Source organism: Peromyscus eremicus, chromosome 15, assembly GCF_949786415.1.
Source record: "Peromyscus eremicus chromosome 15, PerEre_H2_v1, whole genome shotgun sequence".
Lineage (NCBI taxonomy): Eukaryota > Metazoa > Chordata > Mammalia > Rodentia > Cricetidae > Peromyscus > Peromyscus eremicus.
This window is the reverse complement of record NC_081431.1, coordinates 28,178,634-28,194,104: the sequence shown is the minus strand read 5'-3', so window position 1 is coordinate 28,194,104 and position 15,471 is coordinate 28,178,634.

The window sequence follows — 15,471 nt, the reverse complement described above, 5'->3', positions numbered from 1 at the left end:
GTCTCTTGAATTAAGAAGAGTTATTTCAAGTGTGCTTTTGAGCAACAAAGCCAAGGCTCATCACTCTGTCAGTGCCCTGCCCCCCTTCATTTTAGCGTTGACATATTTTGGGGCCACAGCTTTAACTGCTTCTATTGTACCTTATGCTATCTTAGCATACACATTCTATTTTAATTATATATTATATAACTCTTTCCCTCCATTTCAGAACACTGTGCACCCACATATTCAACAACAACAGATGGAAAAATCTTCTTAAAATGTACATTTCTATTGAACGTACAGAGATTTTTTTCTTGTCATTACTCCCTAAACAACATAGTCTAAAATCTATTCAGAGAAGTTGGTGAATATTACCAGGAATGAAGACAAGATTTAAAGTATATGGGAGTTTGTGAATTGACTATATGCGTATGTGATCCTATATATGTAAGAAGTGAGCACCTGCAGATTCTGACATCTGTAGAACCAATCACCTGCATATGCAAGGGATGATTGTGTAGTCATTTTGAACAGAACATTTTGTCAAAACAAGATTTGTAATGAATTTCAAGATGATTAATAACCTTATTAAAGAAACACCCCAGATTTTACTATATTGTTAAAGCTTGATTCTAAAAGTCATGCTGTGAAATAATCTGTTTACTCATAGCTAACAAGGTGTACAAATTTTTGTTGGAATGTTGTCCCGAGTCTTAGTGCTGTATTGTCTTTACCTTGTTTTAGTTCTATTATCTACTTGATTTCTTCCCAGTTAGGTCAGATGTACTATATTTAACACCTGCACAGAAATGGAAGAACAATGGAAAGATTGAATAATAATGGGTTCACTCAGTTTGAGGTCTCTTGGGTGATGCTTGTGGGAAAAGACTGTGGTCACCCAGGGACATAGGGTAAAACCAATACCATGGGTCTAAAAAACACGTCACACCTTCCAGCAGATTGGACAGGAAACAGTTAGATGCTGAGGATAGCAAGAGACTAAGTCTTTTTATATTAGCTAAAAATATTTTGGCGGGCTGCCCTTTGTGGTTACAAGGTACCAGACATTGAGTCTTAAGAAACAAATCTAAAAGAGTTACTTTCGTTCTTCAAGAGGGCTGATGTAAGTGTTTACACCATGTAGAAAAACAAGCATTCAGTTTTCTAGGTTTAATAATAAGCACACCTTCCCCATGTTCCTTTGATCCTACACTCACTGTTTTAGGCTCAAATGTAGACTTTAAGCCTTGCTCTGGGCAATCCAATGTTCTCAAGTTTCCTGTAGCCAATGTACCACTAAGTTCCTAACACCAACTATCCATAAAATATTTCCTGGGATCAGTGCCTCTCAGAATACAATCAACAGGACACATTAAGGATTCCTTAGTGGGTTCAGATAAGGTAATTTCTTTTACAGCAGTTGGGGTAGTCACAGATTTATACTGAGTAGGAGTGAAAAAAAAAAACAGGGACTTTTATCTATTCCCATAGTATTCCCCATTAGTTTCATCATCTCAGACATTCCCTGGGGGAATTGTTCTCCATTTCCTTATAACATACTCTCATTATTCTCTTGTGCCCAAATCACTATGAAAAACCAAGTAGCAACAGCAACAAGACCAAGAAAGGAAAGCCCCAGGACCAGACATCATTCCTGGGAATCACAGGTGATGGAACGGCATCTTCTTGCAGGATATTTGTTATGGAGCAAGGAGCTCAACAGGACTCTGCCATACAGTAAGCCATCGCTCTACACACCTGCAATAATCCTGGCAGATGCATGGCTCCTGGGATTCCTGAGTGTGTGAAAGAGTGAGTCTCTGACTCTTATACTTGCACTTGGGCTCTTTTCCTGCTGTTGTCTTGTCCAACTTTGATGTGATAGTTCTATCTTATTATATTTTACTTGTTATGTTTTATTGTTATCTCTTTGAAGTTTGCTGTGTTCTAATGAGATAGAGAGGGAGTGGATCTGGTGGAGGAGAGTTGGGGAGGAACTGGGAGGAGTAGAGGGAGGGGAAACAGTAATCAGGGTATATTATGTGAGAAAAGAATCTATTTTCAATGAAAAGAAAAATAGAACAGTAGTTTTAATACGGGGTACACATTGTCCCAGCATCTCTATCTGGTTTCCAAGGCTCTTGGTGAATCAGGCTTCACCTGACTCTTTGGTTCCTGACACCCACCCCTCCCTCAGGCTTGTCAATATTGTGACCATCTTATTTTGGTATCTTTCTGCTGGTTTCTCCTTTTGTGCAGAGATTGTTATCTTTTCCACATACAGCCAACCGTAATTTGCACTGATACTTTCTGTTCTCATAGTTGACAAAACACAGCTTAGAACTTCACTCTGGATTCTAATTTTCCTTTGCTTAACATTTTTTTTTTTTTTTTTTTTTTAGGATGTGTCATATCTCGTCTTCATTTAGGTGAGTATCCCATTCTCTGATAATAAGCATATAGTGCCAGAGGGCAGTGTAGGGACTCAATGACAGATAAGTAGGCTCAGTTTCCTGAAGGCTGAGCTCTGCTTGACTTAGTCCTATCTTGATGGAGGGATTCCCAGTGTACTTGAATTTTAAGGACTACTTGTGGGTATTAATTATTGTTCTTTTTTTCTTACTCTACATTATGATCCTTAAAAAATAATGATGTGTATGGGTGTTTTGCCTACATGTGTCTGTACACTACTTGCATGCCTGGTACCAGCTCAAATCAGAAGGTGTTGGGTCCCCTGAAACTGGAGTTACAGATGGCTGTGAGCCACCATGTAGGTGCTAGAAATGTAATGGGGTCCTTTGCAAGAGCAGGCAGTGCTCTTAACCTCTGAGCATTCTCTTAAGACCTCATGCATTCTTATTCTATTTTGCCATGGATGAGGAATGATCCCTAATTTAGGTGAGTAAAAGGCTCTGTTGTCTAATTTAGGAACTGAAGCAAGCCCATGACCCTTCTGTTTCTCACTGAGCCTTTTTCTTTTGTCCACAAAGGGAATGAAGCATATAGTGGTCATCTGCACTAGTGATCAGCTATTTGAAGAATTCCTTCTCCTAGCTGTATAGCTTTCAACGTGCTGTGGAAGAAGAAACAGTAATTCTGTTCAAGTTGAAATGTTAGTCGTATTCTGTAGCTCAGTGAATAGAGAGGCGTGTACTTTGGGAAATAAAGCAATTGTGGTATCTTAATGCCCAGCTTTCTTTCTACTTCTCACATGGTTAGAACTAGTACATTATATGTGTATATATATATATATATGTATGTATATATACACACATATGTATACATAATATAGATATACATATAGATATGTATATGTATTACTTGTTTAATCAATTTTCGAGTCTTAATCATTATAGAATTTTCCATATATAACTTTCAGCTGGATATTTTAGATTTTCCCCACTATCATAAATAAACTATCATAAATATTTTTTGCATCTTTTCTTAATACAAAGTTACCTCTCCTTTATTTCCTTTCTGTCTCTATCTGTTGTGTCTATTACTCTCAGGCTACAAGAACACAGGCATCTCTCTTGGAATGGTGCCTGGGGCATTGCATTTGTTTACTGGGGAATGAGTATGCTGGGCTCCCTACCTGACTTTAGATGCTCTTATCGTTCCATCAACTATAGTTTCTGATTTTTTTCCTATTTCCTTAATTTCATGTTCATATGAAATTTTGATAAAACAGATTTATATTAAATAGGCATAAAGTAAACAGAAAGCTTATATATTATGAGGAACATTTGGATGGAACAAGGAAAGCCATGTGCATCTCTGCAGCAGTAGGTATGGTGCATAGTAAAACCCAAGTGCCAAGGTGAGAATCGCTACATTACCAGAATATGTAATTGTCATTTACTTAATCTGTGTTTCAATCTAGAAATAAAACTATTTTAAGTCAAGAAATCCTGGCAATTCTGAGCTATAGTTTTGCAGTTGGAGAAGAGTGGTTGAAATCAATGCAATATGAATTTGGGGAAGAGGAGATAGAAGAAGGCAGGAAAATCTATGGCAGTAATTTACCAAGCACGGCCCCCCAGTGTTCCCAAAGTAGAGTTGTTCAGCTTACAGTCTTTAAGGAGTAAGGTTGTCCTTTGATGGATTCAGCAGTGTTGATCTTTCTGTCCTGAGTCCCTCGGGTTGGGTTGCTTATGTGCCCAGGGACCGTTAGCAAAGCTGCAGTCTGCTCTCCTTGGCCAGTCCTTGTGGTCTCCTTCCCAGGTGACTTCTCACTCTAGAGACGCTAGGCTGCTGCTAGTCTTTTCCCATCCTCATCCCTCTTTTATGTTTATCTCCTCCCTTTTTTTTTTTTCATGAGAGGGCAGGATCTTTATACAAGCTCCCAGAAGGACCCACCCTTTTTGATTCTGAGAATAAAAAATCATGATCACTGCAGATAGAGGTAAATTGTTTCCACACAACTGCCAAAAATCACTTCCAAGAAAGATTTATCTCCAACTTCCCCTTTTGGAGCTTTCAAGCACAATTGAATTTTCCTTTGCAAATTTTGTTAGGCGCCCCTAGTCATAAAGCACTACAGAGTCATTTCCAACATGCTATGCTCCTTACTTTATGTGTCAGAGGTCTCCAGCCTTAATAGGACACTGATGTACCTATGCAGGCACAGAGGCAGAGGCAGAGACATGGGAAGAGACTCATGGTAGGAATTTGTCCACATGGCCATGCCAGCTGATGAGCTCCACAGTAAGCCTGAGACCATGTGATGCTGCCAGAGTCCTCAAAGCAGGCACATTGATGGTGGAACTTTCCATCCACAGCTGGAGGCCTGAAATGCAAGCAATTGCTGCTTTTAAAAACATATTTATTTTGGTAGTTTATACTAGTTGCACAAAACATAGGGTTTCAATGAGACATTTTCATGTACGTATGAAATGCCATTTGATCATAACCCTCCCTACATGTCTTTTTTATTCTTTTAAAATTTAATTTTTTTGAGAATTTCATATGTGAGTACTGTATGTAAATCATTTACACTCCTCCTTCTTCCTCTTCAACTCCTTCTGTGTCCCCCCCATTCCCTATCAAATCATGGTCTCTTCTTTAATTATCTTTAATACACACACAATTTTTTAATTTTTATTTTGATATGGAGTTAGGTCATATGGGGTGATAATGCTGTTCCCAAGAGTCATAAACTAGCAAAACTCCCAGTGCTGGGCATTGGAACTATCCTTTTGAACTGTTAGCCAAGGGAGTCTAAGAGACTCCTCGATCAGTATAGGTAGTTGTCATTGCCCTTGGTAAGGGATACCACAGAACTGAGAGGTACTACCCTATTGCTGAAGATACTACACTTTGGATACAGAAATTGGAGGAATCAAGCAGGAACTGACCTTGAAGCCTTCTCTCCAAGGGCTAGCTCTCCTGGTATCTGAAGGTGCTATGTGAGCTGCCATGGCAGAAAAGCAATCAGTAGTTCTGCCTGTGAACTGCAAAAGTGACCTGTTCAGCAAGACATCCCCAATGGTGCATCAGTGACACCTGCATCTTGAGGGTAACCCACAGAGGTCTAATTGGACTTAAGTGGTACTCAATAGGAGAAAATCCATTCCTGTAACACTGTAATCCTAGCTAACTCTTCACGGTTGGAGAGGTCATAGGCCCTAAAGGAGAACTTACTCCTGCCATTTTCCTAAACCAATACAACTCCTAACTAACTATATTCTACGGCGTTAACCTTATGTCCACAGATAAGTGTACCTCTCACTTCTCATCAAAGAAGCTTCTTTTTGCAACGGATGGGGCCTCCCACTTCAGATATCCACAGCTACACAAAATGTAGAGAAAAAGTGACCATGCAGTGTCCAGCCCCAGTTCATACATCTACAGGGCAACCTGTATACCCAAGACTCGGAACATTGCGGAAGAGGGGTGGGGAGGTTATAAGAGCCAGAGGACCAGGATGCCAGCTGCAGAATAGTTCCTTCTGGACATGACATGGAAGCTCTACCCACAAAGTTGCTATTTAATTGCTAGAGTCCAAAAGCACGAGAACTTGGAGTTCTGGTGTCCAAAGGCAGAAGAGTATTCCAAGTCAAGGAAAAAGGATCACCTCGTCTTTCCTTTGCACTTTTATTGTAATGCCCCTGATCAGTTGGATGGTGGTCTGCCTACCCTGAAGTTGGGTCACTCCATCTCTGTGGACTCTTGAGTCCCATACCAGTGTTTGGCAACACCATCATAGACACACCCGAGTTAGTTCAATCATTCTGATCAAATGCCAAAGTATCCATTTCCCATCCGTCAGAGGAAGAATTAGCTTACTTCATAGTGAATATTGAGAACAATGCTTCGCCAGCTTGGCATCCTTTAATCCAGTCAAACTGACACGTAAAACTAACCACCGTTCGTTAACTTGGCATCCATATGCCTTTCCTTAAGCCATTCTGAATCTTCAATCAGGCTATTCTCACTGTACCATGGTTCACTGAGATGTATAGACTTGGGTCTGGTTAATTTTTATAATAAAGTTTATAAAAAACAAATGAAATCAATGAAAATGAATTAATTTCACTGAACATGCTATAATTATTCTGCTGATGACAGAAAGAACATGGAACTGTTCCCAAAGAAGAGGCGCAATACTTGAGTGATGTGGTTCATTTTCTGATGTCCCCAGTCTCAAATGCTATGATGGACACATAACATAAAATCAACACGTAGGTTTTTGTATAAACATTATGTATATGACAGAATGATAAGCATAACTAAAATAAATCTGTTATATATACATGAACACACCCACACAAAACATATCCATAACAAAATTTAGAGGGAACACTCACAGCAATTATAGTACTGGTTTTTGGAACTGTCTTTCAATCATGGCCATAATTGGTCAGCACCAAGGAACTTCTTAGGCACCAAGTCAGCTTGTGGCCTTTCATGCCTGTATGAATCTTTATGAAATCAGATTCACAGGTTTAGCCACAGGTGCCAATCCTGGGTGCTAGGAAACCCTGTGTTCTTGCTATCTTCTGTGATTTGTGCAGCTTCCAATGGTAGGCCCTGAAACAAAAGGGTTAGTCCCAGGTGTGGCATGGTGTCGCCAAATCCATGCCAAGTGTTCAGTGTTATGGAGCTGTCAGGATCAGACCAATTTAGTATTTGTTTGCCAGGCCATGGATTCCTGTCAAGGCCAGTAAGTATGTAATCTGTGGGTTCACAGAGGCTTGCTGCCAGGGAAAGGCCTTTTCCTGGTAAGTTGGGCCAAAAGTTTCTCTCAGAGCCAGGCCTGGGACAAGAATCTGGAAAAAAAAATCCTACAGAATTCTTGAGTTCTGTTCAGACTCTGGCTTCTCCTTAGAATCTGACTGGATGGTACCCTGAAGTCTTGTTCTTCTTAGCCACACAGACTAACCTCAATCTCAAATCCATTATCTATATTTTCAGCACTTGAGTCCTCTGGAATTGGGCCTTGCAGGAATCAAAGGCCTGGTCTTGTCCTCAGCTTTTCTCAGGACCAGGACCTTGGTCTTATCGGGGCTGGGATTGTACAAGTGGGATATGGGGCTATCATCTACTCATTATGGTAACCCTGGTGATCTCTGGACCATGATGCATATCTACCTCTTCAGAGCTGAACATGGCTATGGAGCCACTGATCTCAGAACCCTGATCTGCTATGTTGAGAGGCCTTTTAGGTACAGAGACTAGCTGGCTGAGTAACAATGGTATAGGCTCTGGTCTAGTCCTGGTGGTGGAGATGTCCTGGGCACAATTAAGATATTTAGTTCTCTAAAAGGCATAGATGGTTTCTTTCTGTGGAAAGGCACTATTCAGTGTCAAGAGTGAAGAGTGGGCTGCCCATAGGGTAGCCTACTACTGCTCCAAGGTTTGTATCAGAATGTGTAAGTGTTTGGACTTGGCTTGTAACAGGATCTTCACCTGGCCTACTACGGTAGCCTGGCTCTTGATGGTAAAGGCTCAAGAGAAGCGCAGAGTGAAGGTTAACTCCTTGGAACTCCAAATGCTCCATGTGCAGCTATCCAGAATAACGTCATCCATAGACTTGTGGCTGCTCAAGTACTCCAAATAGAACACTATGTTGCCAAAAGTACTCCAAATAGAACACTATGTTGCCAATCACATGGGTCCCAGGTGTTGGTAAGGCACCGCCAATCTTGAATATGTAGCCTAACTTGTCCACTGGGATATTACAAATGGCACCGGACAGATTGTAGTTTGCGCACCCTCTCGGTGAAGCCAGCACCTGGGATCAGGGATTTGGAGTCTCCAGTACAACTCTGAGCTCCATTGTTTTTTGTCCAGATCCATCCTACAACCATTATTCTCTGGGTTCAGACATCCAGGTTGCCTGGGACAGTGCTCTGGACCATGCTGGGTTCATCAGGAGAGAAGGTCATTTTGTTTTCATTCCAGTGCCTGTCATGGTGAAGGTGTTCAAATGCTACTGGCTTGGAGTATCAATAAGAACAATCTGGCATGCTTTCTGGGGGACTGGGGGACCCCAAGACTCAGAATGACCCAATACTAGCCCCTTGACCACTCATAGATCCATCTGGAAAAATCTCACTACCAAGCCATTTTTAACTTCCTATAACAGACCTGGATCAGCAGCTGGCTAGAAGCAGAGGTCTTGGAGTCAGACTCATCAGGGCCAAGCTCAGCTACAGTAACAATAGTAGCCCTTTATCCCCTGGTTGAATGAACGGAGCCTTTTACTACTCAATGTGTTTTCCATTCGCCTTCCACTTGAAACCCAGCTGGCCATACTTTGTACCTGGTAGGATGACCTACATATTCAAGTAATTTGTAGTCTTATCTAGATCATGTTGTAATTTCCATTGACCTTAATCACAGGGCATCAGATTACTAAATGATGCTGCAAGAGAATTGCCTGTACTCTTTCTTATCTATGTGGCCAAGCAACATTCTCATATCTCCCTGTAGTCTGGTTCCACTATTTCATAGAGCGTAGCGCTGCTTTCTTAGGCTGCTGAGTCAGAGTCAACGGGAGGAACCCTAATTGGAATGCCAAATTGCAAAGAGAGAGCATTCCCTTCTAAAGAACAAAGACATCTAGGTCAGCAGAGAATAAAACCATAGGATCAGGAAATAAATATTTGCTAATGGGTCACTATGAGTGACTGGCTTGCTTCTCATTTCTACTCTCTGATTCTCGGACTTGTGAATCCCAGCTATGGAGGAAATGATTCATTGTGTTAGGTGCTGATTTAAATCATATGCAGTGGGGCTCCAGGGGAAGACGGAAGATTAGAAACTGACTAAGTAGCACCGAGGAGAAGTGGAGTCATGGAGAATGGGCAGCATAGAGATGTCATGAAAGGGATACTGTGGTGGCTGAGGAGCAGAGAGAAACAAGTACAGAGAAAGGGAAAACGCACCCGGCAGCTTCCCACGGAAGTGCAGGAAAATATCACCCACAAAGTAGTCAAAAGTTTCTGGTGAGAAGAAAGTAGTAGTCTGTCACAGGATAAGCCCACGGCTCTCAAATCCATAAATCCAGTGGAGATGTTTGGTGCAATACCGAGTCCTCTTGTGTGACAGCTCACCATAGGAGAGCAAATCAACTTGGTCATTCCCTGTATCTTGGAGGGCCATGGCCACACACCATCTTGACAGAGAGAGCATATTGTTTTTAAAATGAGCTACTAAAATGAGCTGCTATCAATGAACCAAGGATTAATCAAAAGTCAGAGAGCCTGGGACACTCTGCCATAGTGCCTTTGTGGGAGATGGCTATGCCAGGCGGTAGTGGAGGGGGAGAAGGCTGAGGGGAACATGGGAAGAAGTCTAGGTGGAGGAGACTGAGGAGGGTGTGAAGGGCATGGTGTAGCGGTCCTCCCATTGTAGTAGGGAGCAAACCCCATGACTGGAGGAAACCTCTGGCATGTGATAGCTGCAAGGCTCAGCAGGAGGGTTAGCCCCAGCAGCTGCCGCTCTGTGACATGTTTAGTTGTTGGTGAGAATGCTCGAAACTTGTGTCCGCCAGAGCATTCCATTTCCACAGCCTTCATCTTCCCACATGAGGTTTAGTGCTAGGTGGGAACTGGATGCAATGAGACCAGTTCGGTGGTACAAATCTCACCGTTGCTTGTTCTGCTCACTCTCCAGCACACTTGGAGAGTAGCCCTTGGCTTATATATTAGCTACTAAAAGAAGTGTGAACTTGAGAGTTTCTGGAGTGAGTAGGAAACTGCCCAGCCTACAGGATGCAAAAGTAAATGAAGCCAATGCTGGCTTCTGGTACCCAAAGAAGGGAGGGTCCTAAAGGGGCTACAGATCTATGAGGCAACCGACTCCTGGTGGATCTGGGACCATCACCTGATGGAACATAGAAAAGACAATGAGTTTCCACTCTGCCTGCTAAACGCCAGGACTGGAGGAGACAGAAAGAAGATGAAATAACACTGCGTCCTTTCTTCAACTATTTTTTTCCCTTTGTGTATTCATTTTGTTATTTTTTGTAATATTTCTTAGTATTGTTTTTGCTTAATTAAAAAGATGTGTGTGTGTGTGTGTGTGTGTGTGTGTGTGTGTGTGTGTGCATGTGTGCCTGTGTGTGTGTATTCACTGAGGCCAGAAGAAGGCATTGGCTCTGTTGGGTTAGTGTTACAGGTGGTTGTGAGCAGCTACACATGGGTGCTGGGAGTGGAATTCTGATCCTTTGAAAGTAGCAAACTGTTCACTACTTAGCTGTGTCCCCACCCCCAATACTTAAAGCAAACCTTTTCTGTTTTATCCTTCATTTCTCCTCTTATATCTACCAACCTTCATTCATTCATATGCGTTTCCTACTGCCGTTTCTCCTCTCTTCCTAACATTCTTCTCTTTCTATGTTCTTTTTCCTCTCCTTTATTGCAACTTCCCATTTTTTCTTTCCTTTTCCCTTTGGTGGTTTGAATGAGAAATGTCCCTCATAGATACATAAATTTGAACACTTGGTCCTGACCTAGTTAATGGTGCTGTTTGGGAATGTTTAGAACCTTCAGGAGTGGAGTCTTGATGTAGGAATTATAACACTGCCAGGTGGCTACTGTCCTCTATGTCTGCTTCCTGTGTGCAAGTGAAATGTGATTGCTCTGCTTCCTGACCACCAAGGTAGCCTCACGCTGCTGATGCCATCCCTTCCCTGTGAGGATGAACTGTATCCCCTTTAGAACTATAGCAAAAACAAACCCTTTCTTCCTTAAATGTTTTTCTGTGTTTTATCACAACAGAAAAGTAACTAGTATGCCTGTCCTCTTCCTTTATGTATTCATTTGTTATTTTCACTTTCACTATAATTAATCTTAACTTTATGCCCTATGCTACTTAACGTTGTCATTTTCTTTCCTATGTTATTGTTAATGTGATAGCATTTTTAAAATGCATTTTAATTGTATTTAATACCTGATTGGTTTGGTGGTCTTGCTTTTGTACAGTTGGTTTCTTCTCTCTGAGTTATAGTGGGGACTCAGAGCCTATAAAAATGGCTGCTCACTCAGAAAACCCAATGCTGTACAAACTGGAACAAAAAATATAAGAATTTTATTGTACTATGATCTGATAACATAAAAGAAATTGTTTTGATTCCTTTGTCTTTTGAACAAAATTATTTTGGTTCTTTGATTCTTTTGTAAGACTTTATTTGTGGCTTATAGGGTAGTGTATTTTAGAGAAGGCTCCATGGGCTGCTGAGAAGAATTTGTGTTCTGTGTCTGTTGGATGGAATATTCTGTGGACGTCTGTTAAATCCATTTGCCTTATGATATAGCTTAACTGTGAATTTTCTTTATTGATTTCTAGTTTGAATGGCCTATCTAGAGATAGAGCTGTTTATTCAAGTCCCCCATCATTATTATATAGGGATCTTCTTGAATTATTATGCTTATTAGACTCTATTTTATGAACTGGGAAGCCTGGTGGTTTGTGTATATGGTTATGTCTTCTTGATGACTGATACTCTGATCACTATATGGTGGCCTTCTTTATCTTTTCTAATTTTCATGGGAAGTCTACTTATCAGTTATTAGAATAGCTATGCCAACCTATTCAAGGTTTCTTCTTGTTTGATAAATTATTTTCCATTCTTTGGCTTTCAATATATGGGCGTCTTATATGTGATATGTATTTCTTAGAAACAAAACAGATAGTTGGATCTATTTGTTTAATCCAATCATCCAGTTTCCATTCTTTACTGCTGAGTTGAAGCCAGTCATATTTAAGGCAGAGAGATATTTCCTGATTTCTGCAATTTTGTTGATTGTTTTCCCTTGTTAGTTGGGTTATTATTTGTTCTGTATTTTCTCTTTTAGCAGGGTTTTGTTTGTTCACCGCATTAAACATACTTAATTCCTTCCTGGCTCTTCTTTCGTCCATCTATTACTGCCATGAAACTTATTCTTTCCCATACTTTTGTGACTGGGACTGTCTGTGGATGTTCCAGTGTGTATAGCATTCCATTAAGTAATTTCCATAGTGCTGGCTGGGTGGTCATGAATGGAATGTTACAGTTTGTGCTTGTCTTGAAATGTCCTTAATTCTATGTCTGTTTTAAAGGACAGATTACTGGATCTAGTGATCTTTATTGGAGGTTGCTTGTCTTCAGAGCTTGAAACATTATTTCATGCTCCCCTTGATTTTGTGGTGGTTGATGAGAGAACAGATGTTGTTTTGGTGTTTCTGCCTTTGTGGTTGTGCTGCTGATATAATGTTGTTCCTTTATTCTGGATGCTGATATATCATGGGAAGATCCTTTTCTGATCTTGTCTATATAGGTCCTAAATGCCTCTTGTGTATGCACATCTGTTTCTTTCTCCGAATTTGTGATTTTTTTTTTTGCTATAATTCCATTGAGTGCATTTTTAAATGCCTTTAATGTTTAGCTCAGCTCTTTATAATCCATAGATTCTTAGGTCACGTTTTAGAGTTCTTAGATGTTATAATCATGCTCATTTTGTTTTCTTTTCTGAAATTGTCTTTAGTCTATGTGCCTGGGTGTTTTGCCTGATTTGCATGCTTGTGTCTGTAAAGGCCAGAAGAAGACATCAACTCCCCTGGAGCTGGACTCACAGATGGTTGTGAGCCACCATGCTGCTGATGGGAATTGAACCTGAGTTCTTGGAAGAGTAGCGAGTGCTCTTAAGCACTGAGTCATCTCTCCAACCCCTCATTTTATTTTATGTTTTAGTATGTCAACCTTTTTTTTCATCTCTAATATTCTTTCTTCAGCTTGCTTGAGTCTATTGAAAATATTTTACACTTTTTTTGATTCATTATATTTTTTATTTTTAGCCATTTATTATCCGCCCCCCCCCAAATCTCTGTTTCCCTGTTGAATTGTTCTTCCAGGTTGCTGACATTCTCCTTCCATCACTGATTTTGTCATTCCTCCATGTTGCTAATTTTCCTCTCCAGTTCTGCACTGCCTGGATCTGCCTGTTTGTATTCTCTTTGAGGTCAATGGGTCTTTTTTTTTTCAAATCAGAAAACTTTCAAAACTTCACCTGGCATTTTGTCTATTTCAGGATGTTTAAGTTCTTCAGTTAGGGAGTTATAATCTTGTGGAGTCATCTTGCCTTGATTTTCCATGTCTATTGTATGTATTGCATTTTGCACATTTTCTAGCGTGTATATCTCTTTTTGGGGGGTGGGAGGGCATATATTCTTGTCAATCATCCTCTTCTTGAAGGCTCAGTTCCCAGCATCACCTGGGAAGGATGAAACAAGCGGCTTCTGGAACAGTTCCACTTGCCTGTCTGTTGCCAGGGCCATGCTCGCACTAAGATGCTCTTGGCTTGCTTTTCCATGTCACCTGTCTTTTTCCCAGGCATGTTTTTGTGGATTTCCATAGCTCTTCCTCTCTTTTTTCTGTTTAGAAAAGAGTCTCTCTCTCTCTCTCTCTCTCTCTCTCTCTCTCTCTCTCTCTCTCTCTCTCTCTTTCTCTCTCTCTTTCTCTCTCTTATGATGCCCTCTTTCTACATATCACACAGTGGCTCTCTCTAGGCCTCCACCTTACCCAGAAGGCCTCATTTTTGTTGTTAATTTCCTCTCATTTTACTTTTTCTTAATTTCCTCTAATTGCATCTATTAGGGTAGAGGAATTAAGGGTCAGATAATGGTTCTTAAAGGATGTGGGATTGCAATCATGTTTTGAGAGATGAAGGACATTGTTTTTCATGTAGAAAAGAGAAAGGGATTTTAGTCTATACAATGATGTGGAGCAACAGACACATGGATACGTCTGGAGTGGAGGGGTTTGCTTCACAGAAAAATGCCTGAGAATGAGACTGAGGAGCGGGTGAAGGGCAGTTCTAGACAGCAACCCTCTTTTGTAGCTGAAGAGATTTTAAGGGAGAGGGAAGGTGAGATTCCCCTTTTAGATCTAAGCATGAAAGTGGTGTGGAGGAGGGTAGACCAGGGAGAAGCTCGCCAGATGACAAGGTTATGAAAAGGAAGACCGTTTAACTTGTTGAGATGTGAAATTGTGGAGAGCTGAACTTCAACACTGGGAGTTCACTTGGGAAGGATGAAATAGGTTTTAGGAATGCCCAGAAGGTAAAATCAGGAGGCATTAGAAACATAACCTGCAGGAGGAGATGGAAGAACAAAGCAGGACCTCCAGAGTTTTCACCTGAATATTATGAGGTTAAGTAAGAAGCATGGAAGAAAACATATTCTATGTCAATAAAATAAAGTCATCTTTTTTTCTAATGAGAAGATGGTGTGTCTTTGGTATCGTTTTGGCATAAATGTGAGGTGTGACTCAAGAGAAAGAAGCCGGTGCTCAGGTGTTTGTTCCTACCTGATTTTTTTTTTTATTTATCTCAATGACATCTGCACAGTTCTCTTTCTTATATTTTAGCTTTTGAGAACTGGTTACTCCAACGGTTGTCAGTAACTTCTGTGGTTAAGAACAACTTCATCAAGTGATTATGTTGTTGTTTTGAGGTAGCAGGGGAAGTATTGAGGCATAACAGTGTCCATTTCAGCCCCTGGAAGGCATGTGGGCATTTTTTCTCTCAGTAGAGTAAGTAAACTTCCAGTTGAGTTATTCTGATGAGAAAGTACGGTATTTCTCAGTAAATAAATTTTATTGTGATGCTTCTGGAATAGTTTGCTGATGCCTCTTCTGGGATGAGAGTTTCATATGCTCCTCAGTCTCCCCACTCAGTTTCACACTCGTTCCAGGGTCTTTCAGAGTTTTCTAGTCAGGAGAGCAAAATGGCAGAGATGGAGTCTTAGGGACGCTTCATCATAGTTGGTGGAATGAGAGGGTGTTTGAGATCAAGAAACCTTCTGGCACTTCTGGTATCCCAACAGTGAGGAAACCACTTATTCCACATAGGGAAAGAATGGTCTAAAATCCAGTAAAGTAACGACGACAGCCAGCATGGACTCATGCTTGCTACTTAAATCCCCAGACAGCCTTCATACAGCACAGCAATTACTTATTTCTGAATACTGAAAGTTAAAGTCGTTCATTGGTAGCTCTGACAT